The sequence below is a fragment of the Vulpes lagopus genome, chromosome 15 (assembly GCF_018345385.1).
Source record: "Vulpes lagopus strain Blue_001 chromosome 15, ASM1834538v1, whole genome shotgun sequence".
Taxonomy (NCBI): Eukaryota; Metazoa; Chordata; class Mammalia; order Carnivora; family Canidae; genus Vulpes; species Vulpes lagopus.
In genome coordinates this window covers 26,566,768-26,590,112 of record NC_054838.1, presented here as the reverse complement: position 1 = coordinate 26,590,112, position 23,345 = coordinate 26,566,768, and the positions used below count along the sequence as shown (strand labels likewise).

The window sequence follows — 23,345 nt, the reverse complement described above, 5'->3', positions numbered from 1 at the left end:
CAGCCAAAAGGTAGAAGCAACCCAGCTGTCCAACAATGGATTAATGGAGAAAAAAATGTGACATTACATACAACGGAATATTATTCAGGCTTCAAAAGGAGGGAAATTCTGACATATGCTCCAACGTGGATGAGCCTTGAAGACATCATGCTAAGCGAGTAAGTCTGTATGACTCAATGAGATAAGCTAAAGTAGTGAAATTCACAGAGACAGAAAGTAGAATGGTGGTTTCTAGGGGCTGGAGGGATAAGGGAATAGGGAGTCATTGTTTTATGGGTACCAACTTTCAGGTTTATAAAATGAGAAAAATTCTAGAGACTGGATGGTGGTGATGGTTGCACAACAATATGAATGGACTTTATGCTACTGAACTTGACAGTTACAAAGAGTGAAAACATAAATTTTATGTTGTCTATTTTCCCACAATTTTAAAAAAAGATTTTATTTATTTATTCATGAGAGACACACAGAGAGTGTTAGAGACACAGGCAGAGGGAGAAGCAGGCTCCCTGTGGGGAGAGCCTGCTGTGGGACTTGAACCTAGCAACCTGGGATCATGACCTGAGCTGAAGGCAGATGCTCAACCGCTGAGCCACCCAGGTGCCCCTACAATTTTTTTTTTCTCTTTTCTTTCTTTCTTTCTTCTTCTTTTTTTTTTGTATATTTTTATTTTATTTTTATTTTTTAATTAATTTTTATTGGTGTTCAATTTACCAACATACAGAAAAACACCCAGTGCTCATCCCGTCAAGTGTCCACCTCAGTGCCCGTCACCCATTCCCCTCCAACACCCGCCCTCCTCCCCTTCCACCACCCCTAGTTCATTACCCCGAGTTAGGAGTCTTTATGTTCTGTCTCCCTTCCTGATATTTCCCAACATTTCTTTTCCCTTCCTTTATATTCCCTTTCACTATTATTTATATTCCCCAAATGAATGAGAACATACACTGTTTGTCCTTCTCCGATTGACTTACTTCACTCAGCATAATACCCTCCAGTTCCATCCACGTTGAAGCAAATGGTGGGTATTTGTCGTTTCTAATGGCTGAGTAATATTCCATTGTATACATAGACCACATCTTCTTTATCCATTCATCTTTCGATGGACACCGAGGCTCCTTCCACAGTTTGGCTATTGTGGCCATTGCTGATAGAAACATCGGGGTGCAGGTGTCCCGACGTTTCATTGCATCTGAATCTTTGGGGTAAATCCCCAACAGTGCAATTGCTGGGTCGTAGGGCAGGTCTATTTTTAACTCTTTGAGGAACCTCCACACAGTTTTCCAGAGTGGCTGCACCAGTTCACATTCCCACCAACAGTGTAAGAGGGTTCCCCTTTCTCCACATCCTCTCCAACATTTGTTGTTTCCTGCCTTGTTAGTTTTCCCCATTCTCACTGGTGTGAGGTGGTATCTCATTGTGGTTTTGATTTGTATTTCCCTGATGGCAAGTGATGCAGAGCATTTTCTCATGTGCATGTTGGCCATGTCCATGTCTTCCTCTGTGAGATTTCTCTTCATGTCTTTTGCCCATTTCATGATTGGATTGTTTGTTTCTTTGGTGTTGAGTTTAATAAGTTCTTTATAGATTTTGGAAACTAGCCCTTTATCTGATATGTCATTTGCAAATACCCTACAATTTTTTAAAAAAAGAATAAAATGCTTGGACCAGTGCCTAGTACATAAAACACATTCCAGAACAGACTCTAGACCCTTTCAGGGCCAGACTCCCCTCATAACGATACTAAGGTCTCCTTTGCCTTTTTCACGAATGTGATGTCTCACCAATGGGGAAAAACGATGGTGGTGTAACCACTGGTGCCTCCACACCCATCAGAGCTCCAAACTGTCCTAGAAACTGTCAGATTCTTTGCTGCCATGCCCTCACAGTAAAACACTGCCAGCATCACTCAAGAAAGCAATAAAATTATTTTATTGATGAAACATAAATTGGGGTGTGTGTGGGTGGCTCAGTGGTTTAGCATCTGCCTTCAGCTCAGGTTGTGATCCTGGGGTCCTGGGATCAAGTCCTGCATCAGGCTCCCCACAGGGAACCTGCTTCTCCCTCTGCGTATGTCTCTGCCTCTCCCTGTCTCATGAATAAATAAATAAAATCTTAAAAAACAAGAAACAAGAAAATGTATTCATTATATACTGATCCTTGATTATACACCTTTTTGATATTCTGCATGACAAAATGAGAAGTATCATAAAGCACTTCTGCTGTAGACAGAAGCATCATGGTTGTCTCCGGGAAAAGCATTTGTGCAATTGTTTGAATTGTGAGTGAAACTAGCCACTTTTTTCATGGAACACCTTTTTTTTTTCCCTTTAAAGAAAAACTGACAGGCAAATTATGGTTATGCAGACTTGAGTATCTGGCAGGCATTTTCTCAAAAATGAATAATTGAGCCTGTCATTTCAAGATAGACTGACAGTACCTGCTGCTAAGGATAAAGTTCAAGCTTGCAAGTTAAAATTAGAATTTTGGAAAACTTGTGTTCACCATGTAAGCTTGACAGCTTCTCAATACTTAAAGATTTTTCTGATGAGATCTGTAGGAATATTTTGAATTTGATTTTTTAATATTGTGTGCTGAAATTTATCAGCATTTAAAAGATAACTTGGCGAACTATTTTTTGCCCTCACGGCCAATGCATGCTCTTACAAAATCATGCACGGGTTGGGGGGGCGCCTGGGTGGCTCAGCAGGTTAAGCGTCTGCTTTGGCTCAGGTCACGATCCTAGGGTCCCGGGATGGAGGCCTGCATCGGGCTCCCTGCTTGGTGGGGAGCCTGCTTCTCCTTTTCCTGCTTCCCCTGCTTGTGCGTGCATGCACACACACACACACTCTCTCTCTCTGTGTCAAATAAGTAAATAATCTTTAAAAAATCATACATGGGTAAAAGATACGTTCAAAGTGCAAAAGAAGGGCATCTGGCTGGCTCAGCATGCAACTCTTGATCTTGGGTGGAGAGCTCACCTAAAAAAAAATGTGGGGGCCGCCCGGGGCGGGGGCGGGTGCTCAGTGGTTTAGCACAGCCTTGGGCCTGGAGCGTGATCCTGGAGACCCGGAATCGAGTCCCACATCAGGCTCCACACATGGGGCCTGCTTCTCCCTCTGCCTGTGTCTCTGCCTCTCTTTCTCTGTGTGTCTCTCATGAATAAATAAAATCTTTTTTTTTTAATAAATAAAATCTTTAAAAAAATGTGAAACAGACCAAAAGATACGTTCTTTTCTAATTATGTATCCGTATAAGCCTGTACTTTATTTTTTTTTTTTTAAGATTTTATTTATTTATTTGAGAGAGAGAGTTGGAACAGAAGAGGCAGAGGGAGATGGAGAAGCAGGCTCTCTGCTCAATGCAGGGCTCCATCTGAAGACCCTGGGATCATGACCTGAGTCAAAGGCAGACCCACCCAGGCGCCCTGCCTGTATTTTCTTCCTAAGCTTTTCTTTGTGAGCTTCAAACGAAACAACATATTGTGTCCAATTGAACGCAGAAACAGGAGAATCCAGCTGTCTCCTATTAATACAAGCATGAAAGATATTTTTAAACCTATGAAACAATGCCACTCTTCTCACTAATTTTTGGTTTAGGAAAATATATTTTTCATAAAAATATGTTAAAATTCAATCAGATTGTTAATTACATAAATATTTTTAAGTGTCTGTTTTAATTTATAATACTAAAAATACCAATATCAACCATATAAACAGATGTTCTGTGGAGTCCTCAATAACTTTTAGGTGTGAAAGTGCCCTGAGATCCCCAAGATTGAGAGGGGGAGCTCCCGTGTTAGCGCTTCGAACTATTATTCTGCAGCAGGGGGCAGCAGAGGCAGTCAAATCAAGTGATTCCCCTTGCCTTTCTTTAAAGCTTTCAGGCCCTTCTTGGGTGTGACCCGCTCAGTGTGTTGCTGAAGACACAGAAGAAATCCAACGTGGAGTTCATGGGCCAGTGAGTAATGCGATTGACAATGGTGGAGCCAAGATCTGCCCTCTTGTGAGCATCGGGAGGTGCTGGTAAAGTCATAATGATCACTGCTATTCCCACTGACCCGTGGCAAGGCCTGATGGGGAGGGAGGCAGCCCACAGGATCTGGGGTCAGAGAGGACCCTGAAGCAACCCCATCCTTTCAAGACTGGGGCTAAGGATCCAGCAGAATGCGAAGCAGGCCAGGGATAAATCTGTATTTACTTGACAGAGACATTTCCCGGAGCCATCCCCAATCCCTCCACCATATGCAAGAGGCCAGCACAGATTTATGGCTCTCACCTCTGTCTCCCTTCCACTTGCCACAGCTGCACCTCCCAGTTTCCTGCCTGGGGCCCCCACTCCACCAGGCCCTCTCCCTGGAGGGCAGACTCTTCTGGCTCCTGCTTCACTGAGGCCTTCAGGCCTGATCTTCCTCACATGCCCTGGCCCCACAGGAGTCCCCCTACCCAGCCCCCCCAAGCGGGTGCTGTCTCTCCCCAGTCTCTGCTTAGTGCCTTGTCTCTAGCACCCTGCTACCTCCTCTCCTTCATGTGGCTTTGGGCTTTAGGTCCTGCTCCAAAAACAAAACCCCAAAGCCTCCAATTCTGCCTCCTGCCCCAGCTGCCACCCAAGGACCCTGGAAGAGGTTGCCTACACGGTGTCCATGTGCACCCCTGCTCCTGCCTCCCCCTCCCCCTGGGGAACCACCCTCAGTCCCCAGCTGTTGACTCCAATGATTCAGTCCTGATGCTCCTGGCCTGCCCTATTCTCCCCTTCTCTGACCAGTTTTTCTCTGACTTTCCTGGGCTCCATCCCCTGTGGGGTTTTCTGCTGCATCCTTGTGAACCACATTCCCTCCCTGGGGCTGGTCCCCTCTTACCCCAAAGCAGGCCCAGACCCCTCCAATTCTCTACCTCCCTTATCCCACATACAATCAGTAGCTTGTCTCTTTCCCTCTAAATGTTCTTGACCCGCCCACAACCACCCCTGGGGCCCAGACTCACAGCCTCATCTCTCCCTGTCATCCAGACTCTCAGAAGAGGCCCCAGCTGCTCTTCCTGCCTCCGTCTTCTCCCAAGGGCGATCAGGGTGAGCTCTGAGAAGCCAAACTGACACTGTATCCTGCTTAGACCCTGCCAACACACCTCTCTGCTCGCAGAACAGAAGTCAAACTATGACAAAGACCTGAGGGACAGGTCCTCCCGAGTACCTCTCCTGCCATGGGCTCTCTTGACCTTTCCACCTGGGTACTATGGGGACAGATGTGGCCTCCTCCACACACACCATGCTACCTTGGGCCTCGCTGACTGAGCACTTTAGTCCTCATGGCCTTTGAGGGGTGACCATTTTCATCTCCATTTCACTCACGGGGACACTGAGGCAGAGAGAGGGGAGGTGACTGGGCCAGCCCAAGCTTCACATCCCAAGTGCCCTACATCCTGCATTGCCTCCACTCTGTGTAAGTGACTTTGTTACCACCTTCCTGTCCACACCCCATTCAACACACACTTACCCAGTCCCACCATCCTTTAAGGCCAGCCAGGGTTCGGATGCACTTCTTGCCCCAGTACCTGGCGTCACCTGCTTCCATGGACGATGCTGTGCTTCCCACTAGGGGAGTCAGGCAGGCTTCTCAGAGGGCCCTTGGAAGATGGAGGAAATACCAAGGCTGGCAGAGGATTCCACGCTGGCAGAGGCAGAGAGGCAGGAAAGCAGCATGTATTGTGAGTTCAGCTGAGCCTCCCAGCCCCACCAGCAAAAGGATGGAGCAGCATCTGCCTAATGCTCCATGATGTTCCCCCCACCCTTCCCACCCTCCCCACCCTGCCCTCACCAGCACCTAGCACAGTGCCTGCATATAATGGGTACACCGTAAGGATTTGTTGGAAGCAAATCTCATGGGTGTGAAGTCATACAATTTGGTGGCCCTGTTTAAGAAAAAGAATGCAAGATTCCTGCTATAAATATAGGCATAAAAGCAAATAGTTATTTGCAATGAAGTTGACTACAAAGGAGCTGTGCAACAGAGCTGTAGCTGCAGTGGCTTCACTGTTAAGCCTCCTGGGGTCAGAAGGATATAAGGAGGATGGGAGGCTCAGGGAGTGCCAAGGCACGAGGCTGACCTGACCTGACGAGGTTAGCCTCTTTGGTCAGCCAAAGACACCCTGGTTCAGAACCTGCCTCTGAGCCCTCAATCACCCTCCCAGACAAACTGCCATGACCATGAATCTGTCATGCTTTGTGGAACTCTCTGGTGGCAAAAAGGTCTGATATTCCCAGGTCAGGAGACTTTCTCTTCCTGGGAGAGTAGCCAGAGGGCGAATGTGGGTGTCTGAGAACTGTTTACCAGTCACCTCATGGTGACCTTGGGCACTCTTCTCCTGGGCCCCAGGGTTGATGGAGGGGCTGTTCTGAAAGCCTCCTTTTCATTCTGGCATTCTACTCATCTGACCCGCCTAGGAAGCTCTCCCAGCAGGGGCAGCCAGAGAACTGTGCTCTGAGAGCCTTATTCATTGCCCAGTGTTGAGGTCTTAGAGGGGCCTGCTCCTCTGCTGGGTGTGGGTGGGGGCACATTGTCATGGAGGTGCTCCCAGCCCAGTGGGGCCAACTAGACACGAAATACATAATTACAGCACCTTCAGGCCAACATCTCAAAGACCCAAGGCAGACTTCTGGGGGAGTCCAGGAAGGCTTCTCAGTGAGGAGACACTTGATTTGAGAAATGGAGCACTGATTCAGCAGTTACTTCTTGAGCACCTTCTACATGGCAGGCTCTGTGCTAGGCTCTAAGGATACAGCAGTAAAGAGGACAGACGGGCATTTGCTTCAACATTTCTTCTCTCCATCCAGCAGGAAATAGAAATTACTCAGGAGGGAAAGGGAACATGGGGTCCCAGGCAAGGAGAACAGAAAGAGCAACCCCATGGACGGGACAGACTGCACCCTGCTTGTGGATAGAACTGCGAGAAGTTTGGTACAGGGAGAGGGAAGTGATTGGGAGAGAAGGCCGGTGAGGTTGGCAGAGAGCAATAATGGAAGGCCTGGAACACCAGATTAGGGATTTAGGACTTGATCATGCTAGCAACTGGGAGCCACAGAAGGTTCTGAGTGGAGGGAGCAGTCCAAGGTTTCTTAGCAAAATAGACTCTTCCCAGTCCTCCTGCCACAGCCACCAGTGTGAGTTTCCCAAGGCCCACCTCCCCGCCCAAGCCCTGGATTTGGCTAAGAGAGGGCGCCGCCTCCCACCGGTCTGGACTACAACCTCCAGCTCACCCTCTTCCTTGTTCTTCCAACCAGACTGTCAGGCTGATGCACAACCCAAAAGGGGGTGAGGCAGGGTCTCTGGGTCCAGACCTCATTGAGGACTCCAATCCTTCACTGTGAGGCCCCCATAGCCCTCCCGTGGGCTCTACATGCTTTCATACTACCTGGTTTCCCTACAAAGTGCCTCCCAACATGCCTGGCTGAAAAACTTCCAGGGCACCCGTCTGACAGCCAGTGAGTACAGACTGGGGCCTCAGAATAATCCTGCTGGGTTTGGGATCCTGAGCAAGACCCCAACAGTCCTTGACCCTTGGAATAAAGCCTGAACTCCCTTCTGTCTGGCCCGACCACACTCTTCTCTTCCCATCAGTTCTGCTGTTCCTTCCCTGGGAGTTCTAGCTACCGTGAACTTCTCTGGATTCTTCAACAAAGAAACACTCTCCCTCACCTCCAGGGTTTTGTGCAGGCCGGCCTCTCTGCCCAGAGCACTGTCTATTCCCTGAGGTTCCCTCCTAACCTAGCTAACCCCTACTTCTGGCCTGAGCCTGCCTGTTACCTCTCCTAATCCTCCAGAATAGGCCAGGGGTCCCCAGAGGTCTTCTTTCAGACTCCATGCCTTTGCATATGCAGTCTCTTCCGCTAGGAATACCCTTCTGTCCATCGTGTGAAGTCTGGTGCCAGCCCAGTCCATACCAAGTAGCAGCACATCTTTGTATCTCTTTTACAGATGAGGAATTAGAGGATCAGAAAGGTCAAGTAACCCAGTCAAAGCCACACAGTTCTGCCCTAGAAAGTGATAGTGATGAGTGGATAGAATCCGTGCCAGGTATGGTCTTGGGAACATCGCTTGGCCTGTTTGGGCTTGGGTGTCCTCATCAGTGAAATGGGGTACCTACTGTGTAAGGTGCTGTGAGGCTTACAGAAAAGCTCTATTGTGCAGCCTCCGTTCCTTTGCTCCCCAGACCAATTAGTGGCTTTCACATGAACCCAGGAGCACGTCAACACTCATTCATTCATACATCGAAACCCTCCAACGCCTGCCCTGTGCCCTGCCCTGTGCCCTGCCCTCTGCAGCCGGCTGGGGACTCTGGGAGATAATCAAACACAGCTCCAGCCCCAAGGCGCGGGGGGAGGGGGGAGGGCGAGGGAGGGGAGGGCCTGGAGCAGACCGCAGATCGTCATTACTCAAGGAGAGTGTGTGTCTGCGTGAGTTAGCCTCACCCGCTGCTTTTGACTTTGTCTTCCTAAAACTGACGACTCTCCTTCCCGCGGGAAATGCTGAAGAATGATCTGAAGAATGATCTGCTCTGAAAGAAAAGAGAGAAAAGAAAAAAGATCCGTTCTCTTTTTTCAAAAACTTGTTTTTCACTGCTTCCTGAAATCTGAGGGTTTCACAGCTTCCAACCTTCACCTCCGCGCCCTGAGCCCTAGAAACTGGGGAGGGGCGAAGAGCAGCGCGAGCGAGGGCGGTGCCCCACCGCCCGGAGCCCCCCGCCCCTGGGAGACCCCCCCCCCGCTTCTGCTCCTCCTACCCCACGCCCCGTCCCTCCCTCCGGACTCCCCGCTCCCCACCCCTCGGCAGCCCCCACGCTCGCGCCCCACTCGGACCGGTCGTCACCACCTCTCCCTCCATCCGGGGCCCCGGGGACCGCGGACCCCGCCGCACTCTTTGGAAGCCCGCACCCGCCCATCGTCCTCCCCGGCAGGGCCCCGGGTCCGCCGAGCGCCGCTCTCCCCTCGCCCTCCCATTGGCTCCTGCGGCCCGGCGCGCGGGGCGGGAGGCGGGGCTCCGGGCGTGCCCGCCCCCTCCCGGGCCGGGGCGGGGCCTCGGCGGACTCCGCCCCTCGGCCGCGGCCCCGCGGGGCTGGCGCTCGGGCGCTGGGCGGCGCTGCCTCGGCTGGGCTCGGCTCCGGCAGCGGCTGCAGCTCCGGTGGGGGTGGGCAGCGGGGATGACAGCGGCGGCGGCGGCGGCGGCGGCGGCGGCCGCGCGGGGCTGAGCGAGCCGCGGGCGAGCGGGGGAAGAGGAGGAAGTGGAGCCGCGGCCCGGAGCTCCGGAGCCCGCCGCCGCGCCGAAGTCCGCCCCTTTGTGCGGAGCGAGCCGAGTCCGAGCTGGGAAGACTTCCCCGCCGCGCTGCGAGCGTCCCCGCCGGCGCCCTGCCCTGCCCCGCCCCGCCCCGCCTGCCCAGCCGGGGGCTCTGCGCCGGGACGCTCCCGGGAGCCGTGGCCCGGACGCCCGAGCCCCGACCTGACCCAGTGCAGCGGCGCGGGACGCTCCCGGCCCACCCCGCGGTCCACGGCTGCGGGCGCGCTCGCAGCCTTTCTGTGGTGTGAGTCGGAGCCCCCGCCCGAGACCCGCGTAAGGCAGGTGCCCACCGCCCCCCGGCTGAGCCCGAGGGAGCGCAGAAGCCCTCAGCCTCAGCTCCCGACTGACCCTTCAGCTGCCTTGGCCCCGGCGCTTCGGACTTGGGACCGTGCGGACGCCCAGGAAGCCCCGGCCCGGGTCCAGAGCCCGCGAGGAGTCGCAGGCGGGCCGGGCAGGCGGGCTGCGCCCGACCGAGCTGGTGCTGCGAGCCCCGGCTGCCGCCTTTCCGCCGCCTCGGGCGCGGGGCTCGGCGCTCGCCCCGAAGAAGGGAGCACGGGGCTCCCCGCTGGAGCCGCAGGTGAGAGGGCCCCGGATGCCGGGCCAGGGCGGCCTTCGACCCCAGCCGGGCAGCGCCGGGCCAGGCGCGGGCGATCCGGTCGCCGGCCGGGGCCGGGGCCGGGGCCGGGGCTGGCTGGGAGAGGGCGCGGGAAGGCGGGGGAAGGGAGAAAACGCGCACTTATTGAGCGCCCATTGTGTGCGGGTCCGCGCCCCACCCTTGCGCAAACGGCCCCTCATTTGCCGCTCACTGTGCTCCGTGGGATGGAAAGGTGTCGTGCTCCGCGGGGGCTCCTGCGGGCGGGGAGGCTGGGCTCAGCGGGGTAGACGGACCCTGCGCTCGTCCCTCTGGGGCTGAGACTGGGTGGGAGGGTTGGGGGGAGAGGGAAAGGAGCAGAGAACCGGGAGAGAAAGGAAGTGGATAGCCGCCAGGCTGGAGGCGACGGGAGGGGTCAAGGTGGGGCCACCGGGGCCTCCGAGAGCTGATCCTGAGGCAGGGGAGGGTCTCTTTCCCTCCCACTCCATGGCCAACTCACGTCCCAGGAAAGGTGACCCAGAGTGAGGGCAGAGGTGGGAAGCTTCCCTCCTTGTGGACCCCGCACCAGGGAGCAGGGACTCCTTGCCCCTGTGTGCCACACTTAGGGTCCCTAAGACACCGTGGCATCCTGAGATGCTGCTTGCTTGTTGAGAAAACTCACTCTAGAGGTCCCCAAGTCAGAGTCCATCAGAGCTGGGGAGGTGAAGCTTCTCAGCACTCACCAGCTACCCATCCTTCACATTATTAATGGGACACTGGAGGCTGGGAGTGGGGGCGGGGGTGCCACTTATCCTAGGGCCTGAAGTGAGTGGTTGAGGCAGAAAGTACACTTTAGGAAACCTTCCCAAACATCCTTCAAGGTATCCACTCCCGTTAGCATCTTTGGGGTGGGTGGCTGGGGCTTTCCCACCCCTGATCTGAGGTCAGGGTGACCACTTATGAGGCTGCTTTGATAGTCTGTGTGATTGTTGCTGGGGCCCGAGACAAGCCCACAGACTCCTTGCCTTTGGCCCAGACTGAAGGTCCAGCCTCAGCTTCTCCTGGGCGGAGGAACCTGCCAGACACCTCTGGCCCAGGAGGGGAGGGGCTTGCTCAAGGTCTCCCAGCTGGAGCTGTCAGAACTGGGGGCACAGTGCCAGGTGTCTGGATTCACAGGCAGGGGCTCCTTCTGTTGCCCCCCTGGGGCCGTGCAAAAGAGGGGTGTTGTGAAAGATAGGTTGGCATGAATTCTGGGTTCTTGTTCTGAGGGGGGGGAGGGGATGTGGCCTTGGTCTGAGGTACTGTGGCCTTGGCTGTGACTAGTTAACCCCTGCCATGCCCAGCTTCCTGGAGTCAAGGGGAAACCACCTTGGAAAGCCCCTGGGAGATGGAGGAGGGTAGAGAGGTCAGCTGAAGGCTGAAGCTCAGTCCCCAGGGCTGGAGGGGTTGGGGTGGGGGCACCAGAAGAGAGAGGTACCTGAGGGGCTTGGGATTCTCCCCCAACACCCATTGATGAGGATTCAGATTCTCATAATAATCCCTGCATCTAAACAAAGCTCCTCTTTGGTAAGATGATTTCACACCTGTGATCTCATTTCATGATGTGGTAGAAAGAACCTAGAGTGAGGCAGAATGGGGGTGGGGGAGGCACCTGGGACCTCTCAGATGCACCTGTGGCTCCAAGCCTCACTTGTAAAATGGGGTAAGGGCAGGCTCGCTCTGTCTTACCTGCTCAGATAGATAATGGGGCCATCACACCTGGCAAACTGTCAAGTGCTCAGGAGATTTCCGTGTTTGCCAAGACTGAGCATGTTACCAATGGCTACCACATGTGGGATACTGAGGCTTGGAGCCATGAAGCCACTTGCCCAGGGCCTTTGAGTTTGCTTCAGGAACTGGGTGTCGACTCACGCCAGGTGCTCTGGAAGTTACCCAGATGGAAAAGACAGTGGGGCGACTAGGTCCCAATTGGGTGGGCTAAACAGCCCAGACAGCGCTAAGTCAGACAGACCAGGTGGACGTGGAACCGCTCTGCCTCCCACTCGCCATGTGGCACTGGGCTGAGCACTTCACTCCTCAGAGCCCCGACTCCTCTGTGAATCAGAATTTCTCCTTTATAAGGTTGTTATGAGGATGAAATGAGATATAAATATATATTGCTTTGCCAAATACTTATTTCCTTCCCTATAAAGAAAGGAAGCTTGAATTTTGACCAGGAAATTCTCAGGCTTGCCTTAGATTAGAAGGCTCTATTGCAGGCTCACAGACTTGGGTTTGCCCAGCCCAGCTGGGACTCTTGAATGGGTCATGTTCCCCTGGCTGCTTCCCTGTTTCACAGCCTTCTAGAATCTGTTTGGGGACCCTGGCAAAGGACTCTAGCTTCTGACCCCCTTACCCCAGGGCTGTTGGCTTCTGGGGTTGGGGGGAGCTGGTGTTCATTCCCTCTGGTCCATTGTCTGGCCTCCCCAGCCACAAAGGTGCGGTGAATAATTAATGGTTCCCCTCACTAGGGGAGCAAGAAGGCAGTCTCAGGGAAATTGCTCTGTGCTCAGCTGGGCTTCTCTGACCCCCCACCCCCCCAGAGCAAGTGGGTGGTTCTTATCAGTGCTATAAGAAATCTTGGATGTGGGGGGAGGGGGACAGGACAGGAAAAAAGGGACCTGTCATCAACAGTAGCTCTTTTCCTGTTGGAGGTGGGGGCAAGGTAGACCCACAGGAAGTGGTTGAAACCAAGCTAGATGAGTGAGGATCAAGCTGCAGGCCTCTGATTCCAAATGGGCAGTGGGAGCCGGCAGGGAGAGGCCATTGAGGACTGGAATAACCCAGAAGGCTTCATCAAGGAGGAAAGCGTCCGGCTGGGATGAAAGGCAATTTGCTATAGAGAGTAGGGGGTCCTGACATCAGTTCAAGATTGAATCCTGACTGTGCTACTTACTGTGAGATGGTGAGCAAGACCTCTGTTTCCTCCTCTGTAAAATAAGTGTAGCTGTGGGTCATGTATGTAAAGCACATGGCACAATGGGTACTTGGTGAAGGGGTGCCTCAGCTAGTAGTGTCAGCTAGTAGCTGGACAGATGAGATGGTGTAGTAAGAGAGGCAGGGGGATCTCTGGGGTATTAATACTGGGGTTTGTGGGCTCAGCGAGGGGATGTGGAGAAGAGGTAAAGGGCCAAAAAAAAAAAAAAAAAAAAGAGGTAAAGGGCCTTGAGTCTAAGAACTCACATTTCAGAAAGTATTATGGAATCCCCATCTTCATCTTGCCTGTAAGATGAACACCAGTCCCCTTTGTTGCACATTCAATGCCTTGCCCAGTACAGCCACTGCCTGGACGTCTGGCTTATTGCTCATCACTGTCTCCTAACCATACCACGTAGAGCCCCATCACTGCCCCTCTGTGCTCCTTTGCTCACCTCCCTGTCTGTCTAGGCCCAATTCAGGTCCTAATTTCCCCCAGAAGCAGTCCTAGATTAACTACCTCACCCTCTGGTCACATCTCCTCTGAATTTTTAACACTCACATAATAGTAATAAAGAATACCTGCCACTGCATCACATTTTACAGTCAGTGGAATGTATCTCCATACTCACTGTGTGGCTGATATCAACAATAGCTAATGCCCTTGAATACTTAGGAGCCACTGTGCTGAGCACTTTTATAGATACTCACATTCACAACTCTGGGAGAGGTAGCTGCTGTTATCACCCAGAAACTGGGCTCAGAGAGGTACATTGTCTTGATCAAGGTCACACAGCTAGACAGCAGGGAATGAGGAATCAAGCTCCTATCTGCCACTGAACAGACGTCCTGTCTCCTCAACTCTACCCAATTACCGCATGTAAAAAGCCTAGAAATGAGCCTTCTTTTCAAGGCTAAGGAAGGGCCAGGTATCCAGGCCCTGGCTGTGTGAGTGCTGGGGAGTCAGCCCCCCTCTGTGGTCCTGTTTTCCCGTGTCTGTGGTAAGTGGGGTGGTGTCTGAGCCCCCGGAGCTGCAGTCTTCTGCAGTGTCCTCTGTCACCCTGGAGGGTAGAGGAGGAGACCACAGCAACCAGGGCCAGAGGATGTGGTGTGACAGGCAGCTGTGATTTTTGGCCTGGCCACTGTCTGGGCCAGCAGGCTCTGCAGTTAGCTGCTGCCCCCGCTGAAGGAGGGTGGCGGCCTGGGCTGCTGGCAGCATGGTCATTAGCCCGGCACAGAAGACCCTGTGATTGGGAGCCTCCGGGGCCAGGCCAGGTTGGCAGGGCTGAGGCCAGGCTGGCTGGGCCACGGTGGGGTCATTGACAGGGCAGCCAACAGGGCAGCTCCTTCTCCTTCTTCGCAGCCTCCAAGGTGGTAACAAGTACTCACTGGGCACCAGAACTTTGGAGGCCAAAGCTTGCCCTTTTTCCTGTTATAATAGTCACAGGAATAGAGCAGTGAGGCTTCTAGCCACGCCCGAAGATGCCACCTCCTAGAAGCTTCCATGACTCCTCCCAAGCAGGCGGAATCCGAGCCTCCTTCTCCCTCCCTCACTGACGATGGGCGGTGGAGGGGGATGGCGTAGGTCTGCTTCCCTTGCCAGCCTGTCAGAACTAGATTCTCTGCCACTCCAGTTTTCCCCTCCTGACTGTCTGGCACAAAGTAGCACCCCCTTAGTCAGGGAAGGCAGTTCAAGCTGTTCCTTGGGCAAGCTGCTCAACCTCTGCACCTCTGTTCCCTTCCCTATACAATGGGACCAATAATAACAGTACTGGGGGTGGTGCTAAATGAGATGATGAAGTGAGGTGCCAGGCCCGGCACGCAGGCAGATGCTCCCATCAGCCTGAGTCTACTCACCTGTCCCCTTGGTGGCCCCGTAAAGAAGTGACTCGGAAAGAAGCTGATTGAAGAGTCCAGCCAGTGGTACCAGGAGGGAGGGTGTGGCAGGTGGCAGGAGGACTCCCGGAGGAGGACACTTTGCTGCCTGGGGAAGACTCCGTGTCAGAGAGCTGGGATTCCCACGCCTTCCCAGGGTGCAGGCAGCTGTTAGACATGGAGGGCCTGGAGCCAAGTTCAGGACAGGGGGCAGCACCAGGATGGCCAGGGACCTGGTTCTTCTCAGGCGTTAGCAGCAGCCATGGCCCAGTTGGGAGGGGCCATCCAGGTCCAGGTAGCAGATGCTGGGCAGAGAATGAATCCTACCTTAAAGGGAAGCAGCGTTCATTTGGTGTATTTCCCTGTCTCTGTGTCTGTTTGTCTATCTCAATTTCACACATGCACATCCAAAATGTAGTTTGATTGAGGGGATCCCTGGGTGGTGCAGCGGTTTGGTGCCTGCCTTTGGCCCAGGGCGCGATCCTGGAGACCCGGGATCGAATCCCATATCAGGCTCCCGGTGCATGGAGCCTGCTTCTCCCTCTGCCTGTGTCTCTGCCTCTCTCTCTCTCTGTGACTATCATAAATAAAAAAATTAAAAAAATATATAAAAAAAAAACCAAAATGTAGTTTGATTGAAGATTTTGATCCGGGGGAGAAACAGTCATGGTACAAGTAAGCACACAGATACAAAACTTCTGAGTTGTGAAGAGCGAGCTCCTGGGGCGGGGCCAGTCCCATCTGTGTTTGTGGATGGTGATACAATGGTGATACAGAGTCATGCTTGAACCACAGCCTGAGCGCACATACTTATTAACCATGTAACTTGGGCAAGTGATTTAACCTCTCCGGGTCACAGTGTCCCCATCTGTAAAATAGGGACAACTATAGCACCTGGTGCACCAGGTTGGGGTGAGGAGTAAATGAATAATACACATAAAGCACTTGGAATAATACCTAGCACACAGTAAGCACTCGAGGCACGCTGTTGGTGCTCCATCTCCAGCACACCCAGCACAGAGTTTGACAGATCACGTGCTCAGGAAGGGCCTATAGAATGAATCCCAGGCAAAGGGCACCTGCTTTGTGTAATGAATGAATGGCCTGGGAGGGAGGGAAGGACACAGAAGCAGTGACCATACAGCATGTGACAGAATGTGGCAGGGAAGGCCAGGAGCTGGGGTTGTCCAGGGCTGGGTGGGGAGGGTATCAGGAAAGGCTTCCTGGAAGTGGTGCACCCAGAGCTGAGAGTGTGAAGGTACCTATTTACACACACGTGCACATATACCCGAGCACCACGGCACCGCACACTTCACTGTAGTGTCAGCACAGGAAAATAAATGAGCTCAGAGAGCAGAGGTTCCTGTCCCAGAGGAGCTGGCTGGGGTAGAGCCTGGGCAGGAGCCAGATCTGCTGGACCACCACACGCTGTGTCTCCATCTGTGACATTCGGCTTTGCGGGCACCAGGAAGGCAGGTGAGGAGGAAGTGCAGGCTGTCTGAGAGTCTCGGCTCTCCCCAGGCAGGCCTAGGACAAATCTCCTGTGGAAAAGAATAAACAGGCCTTGCCCAGAATTGTTTTATATTCTTGCTTCCATAGAACACCCACCGGTAGAGGTGGTCCTCCAGCATCAATCCTGTGGCAGTTTAGTTTTTAAATAAGTAGACTCTACTTAAAAAAAAAAAAAAATGCCATAAAGAATTTATCTCACCCTCCCACCCAAGAGGCTCAAAGTGAAAGTTTTCTTCCACTGGCAGGAGTGAGGGTCCCCAAGTATCTTAAAGGAGTTTGCCCCTGAGACACCCTGAAGTCAGGGGTCCCTGGTGCTGCCTGTGCTCGTGGTTGGCTGGGGGGCCCTCAGGACACCACCTCATCCCTTAATGTTTTGCCCATTTTTTGTGTCCCTCTTGTAAAATGAGGGCTTTGAATAATAAAGCCCTTCTCTTCTTCAAGAGACAGGCAGGGAGCTTGTGGGATGGGAGAGGCTCTAGTGGGCATCTGGGCTCACGACTCTCAAGCTTTGCTGCACACTAGAGTCATTTAAGAAACTTTTCAGAGTCTTGCCTGGGCCAAAGACCAAGGCATTAGGAGTTTTTAAAGCTTCCCAGGTGATGTCAGCTGCCCAGGCTTGACAAGCACCCACCACCCTCTGTGGCCTGCGTTCCTTAGCATCCTCAGGATGCTACCTGGACACCCCTATGAGAAGGAGCTCATTGCTCCCAGGCTGCTCCCTCCTTTGGGGCACTGCGCTCCCTGGGCCCTTCCTGCCTAGAGAAATGGAGGAGTGGGCTGACTTTTGCAATCTGATAAGCCTGGGTTCCAACCCTCCTCTGCTCCTTGCTTGGCATCTTCTCTGAGCCTCGGTGTCCTCATCTGAAAGTAGGAATAACAATAATCTTCCTTGGAGAGGACTATAGACACCACAGGAGGCCACGCACAGTAAGCACTGGACAAGGGAGCAGTGTGCAGGAGAAGGTCATAGGCAGTGGCAGAGCAGAGCTACACCCAGACTCTGGACTCCCCCCACAGTGCTCTTCCCACTGCCCTAGCCACTGGAGGCTGGGTCTTAGGTGGGGGTGTGAGGAGGGATCAACACCCGGTCTTGGAGCCCTTACATGCCCCCCCTTTTCTGCAAGATAAGGCAGCAAGCATTTTGTTTTGCTGGGATTTGTTTTATGGCCAAAGTGTCAGGCCCTCCTTAACAATGAAGCCTTGTCTGAATCTGCTTGTTTTTCCAACCTGGACACCCAACTGCACCGCCTGCTTGGGGCCCTGTCCCACCTGGGAGAACTGAAGAATGTCAGAAGGATGGTTTTTTGTTTTGTTTTGTTTTTCATCTAGGGGAGGGTAATGGGGAGACAGTAGAGGCCTCTGTCTGGCCCTTACCAATAACTGACCCCATTTAAGTCAGCTGCCTCTGCTGGAAGCCAGTTCAACGAAATTATTTCTAGATAGTTACCAGCATGGGTTTTGTAGGCCGAAAAACTTGCATTTGAGCCCTGTCTTTATCACTTGCTGGCAGTATGACCCTGGGTGAGTCATTTCAGCCTTCTCAGCACCAGTTTTCTCTTCTGTAAAATGCATAAGTAGGATGTACTCCTTGGGCTGTTGTGAGAAGTGAATGGATGGAGTGCTGAGTGTCTACTGGAGAGCGAGCACTTGGAAACCGCCAACTGTTGTCTTCCTTTGGAGCCGCGCTCTCCCTCCTGGTCCTCCCTTTACTGGCTGCGTCCTGCCCCTGCCTCCAGCCTGCCCTGTGTGCTGGGCCAGGCGCAGGCTGAGACAGTGGAGGTCTGTGTGCTTTGTAATAGTAACAGCATCCCCATAGCTGCTCTGCAGCTATTCGTTCCGTGTGTATTGAGAGGTGACTCCAAGGGCTGTTCCTGGAGCAGGCTGCAGAAAGGGGCTCATCCGGTGGTGGTGCTTGGTCTCTGCTCTGACCCAGCCAGAGGGAGCATATCAGCCCATGGTGAACTCCTTGGGCTGTGGAATGGGGCTGTGGCAAACCAAGAAAGCGGCGTGCAGCACTCAGAGCTCACAGCCCCTGGGAGCAGTTACGGTCCAGGGCTGAAGTGAGCCGAAGCTGCCAGGGCAGGAAGTGGTCAGTGGATATGGACTGGGCTGCGGCCTGCAGTAGAGGGAACCGGGAGACCCAGGGGGGCGGGAAAGCCTCAACTATCTCTCTTCCTTCCTCCAATCTCCCACTGGGGCTTCCCACTGGGTGAACCTACCCAGAAGCCAGCGACACGGAGCCCAGTACAGATCACTGGCATCAGCCTCCCCGGCTCCAGGCAGCATGGGGAGTGGACCTGGGGTGGCAAACAGTAGGTATTCCTTGCTCACTCCCTCCATCAATAGCCATGGAGTCCAGTGGACCCACCCTCCTCAGGATTCAGTTTAAGGATCATCTGTTATTACTTGAGTATATCCCTTATGGAGGGGATCTCAGCCCCCACACCAGAGAAGAATCGAAGCATTCCAACTGGCACAGTGCCCGCAGAGAGAGGAGCTCTGAGGGTGCCTACCTTTCCATCGCTGCCTTACCCAGAGGCGCCTCAGTATCCCTTCGAGATTGGCACCTAGGCCTCTGCCTACTATGCCTGCCACTTTGTCCGGCTCCACCCCCACCTGTCCTTGGGAGACCTGGCTCTGAGTTTTCTCTAGTCTGATCACCTGAACAACCTGGGTCCCTGTCCCTCTTTGCCGGGCAGTGTGGTATAGTGGTTAGAACACAGGCCCTGAAGCCAGACTTCCCTGAAATCCTGCCTCCACCACAAAAGGCTGGAGAACTACACAACGTGCCCCTTAATCTCTTGTGCCTTGGTTTCCTCATCTGTGAGATGGGGATAACAGCGAGTACCCAGGGTTGCTGTGAAGATCAGATGAGTGAATCAACATGAAGTACACGGGACGGTGCCTGGCGAGCAGGGAGTGCCCAGTAAATGACAGCCTTTACCATGATCACAAATAATATGGTGGGAGCCCAGAACTCACTGTGCGGCTGGGCCATTAGTGAGAGGACAGGACTGTCACCACCCTCAGTCTAGACTCTACTCCAGTGACAAAGCTATATTGGTGTCATACAGCCTGGCCACACTGTGGACACTCACTTGTCGGCTATCCACCCCTCCCCCTGGTCCTCGGCTGCAAACCATGTCCTGTGAGAAATGGCTTCTCATTCTATCAAGCCTCAGTTTCCCCATCTGTGACAGAAAGCATTTGGACTTGATGTTACCAAGTGTTGCCCCTGAGGCCAGTGGTGCCAGAAGAGGAATCAGGGTGTCCCTGCTGTGAAAGAATCCTTGAGGTGGGGGTGGGGGGTGGAGGTGAGTGGTCAGGGCATAGGCGGGTTCTATTCCTCACCTGCAGGCTGGGCAGCCATTAGCAGGAAGTAAGAGGAGCTCAGAGGAGAATGAAAGAAACTAGGGAGGCTTCATGGCAAAGCTGGTGTTTGAAATGAGTCCTAAAGGTAGGTTAGGACCTTTGCTGGGCCCAATTGGACGGGAAAGGAGGCCTGGGGAGCAGTGAATAGGGGAGCGCAGTGAGCCTGGGTGCCTCAGTGGTTGAGCAGGGACCCAAAGGTAGAGTCGTGTGGGAAAACATTTGGCTTTTGAATTCAGGCAGACCTGGGTTTGAATCCTGGCTCAGTTCTGTATTAGTTCTTTGACCTTTCATTTCCCCAGCTGCGGAGAGGGGTAAGTACTTACAGGGCTAGGGCAGGGTTGTGCAGTTTCCTGCCCTGGTCAGCTTCTCCTCCACCCTCTTGCTGAGGAGAAGTCAGAGACCCAAGGGGCCTGCCTCAGTCTATGCCTCATCCCCCAGATCAGGCTGCAGGTGGCTTCCAGGGTACCCTCGCCAAGGACAGGCTGATCTCCAGAGGGAGGCAAAGGTTATGGGTAGGCTGGTGTCACCCCTTTACAGGCCCTCTGTAGAGCTGGGCAGCCATTGGTGGCTCGGGGCAGTCCTGGCCTACACCAGCCTGTAACACCCAGGACAGGCCATACCACTCAGAGCTCAGGTGCCTCCAGAGAGCCTGTAAAGACCAGGCGGGGGGATGCCTGGGTGCCTTAGTGGTTGAGCGTCTGCCTTCGGCTCACAGCATGATCCTGGTCCTGGGATCGAGTCCCACATAGGGCTCCCTTGGAGAAGCCTGCTTCTCCCTCTGCCTGTGTCTCTGCCCCAATCTGTGTGTCTCTCATGAATAAATAAATAAAATAACATCTTAAAAAAAAAAAAAAGACTAGGTAAGGGTCGTATGGGGCCAGTCAGGTCTGGGATAGGCTATGCAGAGGGTCCTAGGCTGACACTGCAGGGCCCTGTGATGGGGTGCCCAGGTGTGGGATTTAGGGAGAGCGTGGGGTTCCTGACAAGCAGGGAGCTGGAGGCATGGCCAGACAGAAGATGTGTTGGGGTGCATTGCACGGAGAGCACTTGTGAGGCCCCCAGGACCTGGCACCTGGGGGGTAGCTGGGCAGGCCTAGGACACAGAGCCTTTCTTTTTGCAGCTGGCCTCCCCTGAGCACTCCCTCCTCCCTGACAGGAGCACTGTGCATCTGCCACAACTCGCCCCCAGCGTCAGAGGAGGAGCCGAGAGATGCCCGTGGTGGGTGTGGTAGGACCTTGATCCTCAGAGGCCTTCCCAAGAAGGGAGGTGTGCGGGCTTCCCAGTCCATCCTGGCTGCGAGGCCCAGCTCTGCCTCTTTTGATCAGAGCTTGGAAGGCACCGTGCAGGCCACTCCACCTCTCGGGGCCTCAGTTACTCACCTATGAAATGAAGGCAGCAGCTCTTACCTCACAGGCCTGTTTCGCAGCTAAAATGACATACCAGATGGGATCACAGCTCTTTATGTTAGAGGAACCTCCACAGTCCCCCTCATCCTCTCTGTTGGTCCATTTTTAATGCTGCATCAGGAAGTTCTTTCTTGCCTTTAACTTTGATCTATTGTGCTGTAACTGGAAGCTCCTTCCTCTTGTTGAGGGCTCTGCTGAGGCCGACTAAATCCTTCCCTTCTACACATGTGCCCTGTCAGTACCTGCAGTGAGGCTGGGGGGGGGGGGGGGGGGGGTGGCTGGGGGTTGGTTTTCACCTTGGGGCTTGGGGGCCTACCTGCCCAAGGCCAGAGCCTCCTGAGCCCCAGGAAGTGGGGGTGGGTGCATCATCTTGACTGTTCACACTATTCCTCCTTTCTGTGCTCAATCCATGTTCCAAAAGGGATGACTCTGGGGCAGTGGAGAGAGCCGTGAACTGGACCTAGAAGGTCTGGGTCCTGGTACCCACTTGACCTGTCTTGTGTGGCCCAAAGCCAGTCAGCAACCTCTCTGGGCCTTGGTGAGGATGTCTGTGCCTGGGTTGTAGCTCCCTCCCTTGAAGGTGTATGCAGTTCTGCCTAAAGATCATTTTCTACCTCTCCCCAACCTGGGCCTTGGACAACCTGGGAAGCCAGCGGATTCGTGTCCTGCTGGTGGTGGTAAGAGCCAAGTCCACTCTCAAACCAGGGCTCCCAAAGTGAGTTCAAGATTAGATGCGGGACTTCTGGTGGGTGGAGTAGCAGCCTCCTCTTCAAACCAGGGATGTTGAGAGATTGGATCTCCTCCTCCCCACCTGGCTAAACTCACCCAACCAAGGTCAGTCACATTTCTTGAGTCCCTCTTGGGAGAATGTCTTTTCCCTTGTGAAGTCTGCTTTAATCCCTCATGTTGTGAGGGGAACCTAAGGCTCAAAGAGATGAGAAGACTGGCCTGAGGCCCCTCCGCTTGTGAGTGGTGAGGGAGCCTAGAGCTCCTGACTTCTGCCTGGCTCCCTGTGGCACCTGGGCCACACTTGCCCGCTGGGTCCTTGGCAAGGGCCGAGCACACGGGAGCCAGGTGGTCGTGAGCAAGGCTGTCTCTGCTTTGGGATGGGCCTCTGGGAAGAAGCAGACCAAGGAATGGAGGAGGCGGAGGGGGCAAGAGCCCTGAGTCCTGAGCTGTGGCCAGGTCTGAATGCCCTCGTGAACTTCAGTGTTTGGTTTCACGGAGGAATCATGACTTGTTTCTTGTTGGCTTTGGACACCTAATAGTTTGCCTTTATAAAACACTTTGATATCCATGGTGTCACCAAGTCCTCACAGCAATTAGTGAGAGGCAGCACGGGACTCATCTGGGAGGGCAGGAGAGGGTGAGCTCTGGAATCTGACAAACCTCAGCTTAAATTCCAGCTCCACCAACCCGTTGCCCTCAAGCACTGAGTAACCTGCTGAGCCTCCATTTGCTTTTCTGTGAAAGGGACAGTCGTTCCTCATAACAAATAGCAATACCTGTCTTGCCAGCTATGCCCACCAGGTGAGATACAGCCTGTAACCACTGGTCCAGTGCCTGGTGCCACATAGTAGTTTTCATGATATTTAGCATCACCCCACTTTATAGGTGGGAAGATCATGTGGTGAGGTCACATAGTGATTTAGCTTGGTCCTCCAGACTTCCCGTCTGTGGCTTTTTCCTCCAGCACTTCCCTCTCTGTCCTCAAGTGACCTCACATCTCATTTATCCAGTCTTTAATGTGTGGTGCTATCTGATGAGGCCCCAAGTCTGCCCTCCCCAAGCCAAGAAACTAACAGCACCTGCCTGGCACGCAGTAGGCACTTTAAAAATGTTTGTCCTGCACACAGATATGTTGGTAAGTTAATAGAAAAACATAAGTATTTTTCCAGGCAGCTAAGCTTGTGTCCCTAACATTTCCGTCTGCTCCCTTATCCCCTTTAAAAACAACAATTTCATAGTTTAGGTTGGAAACCTTTGTGAAAAGGATAGATCACTTCCTCCCCTGCACAATACTGACATGGCTAACCTCTCTGGGACAGGCCTTGTAAACGCTGACTGCGTTGCTGGGACTGCCGAGACCCGCTGGCCCCTCTCCCGAGGGGCCCTGGCTGCTGTGCCGACTCCGCCACAGTGTCTGCTTTGCAGATTCTTGGCTCTCCTCACCATCACCTTCATTCTTCTGCCCAAAGACCTGCCTCCACCACGCACCTTTCTTCTCTCTTGCGTGTGCACGTGTGTCTGTCTGTGTCCATCTGTGTCCTTTCTGATTTACTGTTTCTACCAGGTGGAGACTAAGAAATGGAACAATTGAATTTATTG

At 53.5% G+C, this 23,345-nt stretch overlaps 1 protein-coding gene and 1 long non-coding RNA gene across 9 annotated transcripts in view; one reads left to right on the top strand and one right to left on the bottom strand.

The window, feature by feature from the left end:
• Nucleotides 1-2,027: 2,027 nt before the first annotated feature.
• LOC121476337 lies at nt 2,028-8,948 on the bottom strand. Of its 5 annotated transcripts, none has more exons than XR_005983917.1 (4): nt 8,864-8,948; nt 8,464-8,532; nt 5,492-5,665; nt 2,028-2,088 (listed from the first exon to the last, which is right to left on the bottom strand). It is a non-coding gene; the product is annotated as an uncharacterized LOC121476337 (long non-coding RNA). The 5 variants fall into 5 exon arrangements; XR_005983913.1 differs by having other exon boundaries at nt 8,464-8,520; nt 8,864-8,943; XR_005983915.1 differs by having other exon boundaries at nt 2,057-2,114; nt 8,464-8,520; nt 8,864-8,943.
• A 676-nt stretch (nt 8,949-9,624) lies between these two features.
• GDPD5 (glycerophosphodiester phosphodiesterase domain containing 5) overlaps nt 9,625-23,345 on the top strand; it is an 85,665-nt gene continuing 71,944 nt past the window's right edge. For all 4 annotated transcript variants that reach the window (XM_041730269.1, XM_041730268.1, XM_041730266.1 and 1 more), the window contains exon 1: nt 9,625-9,902. The gene's annotated coding sequence lies outside the window, so the exon portion shown is untranslated. The remainder of the gene's footprint in view (nt 9,903-23,345) is intronic.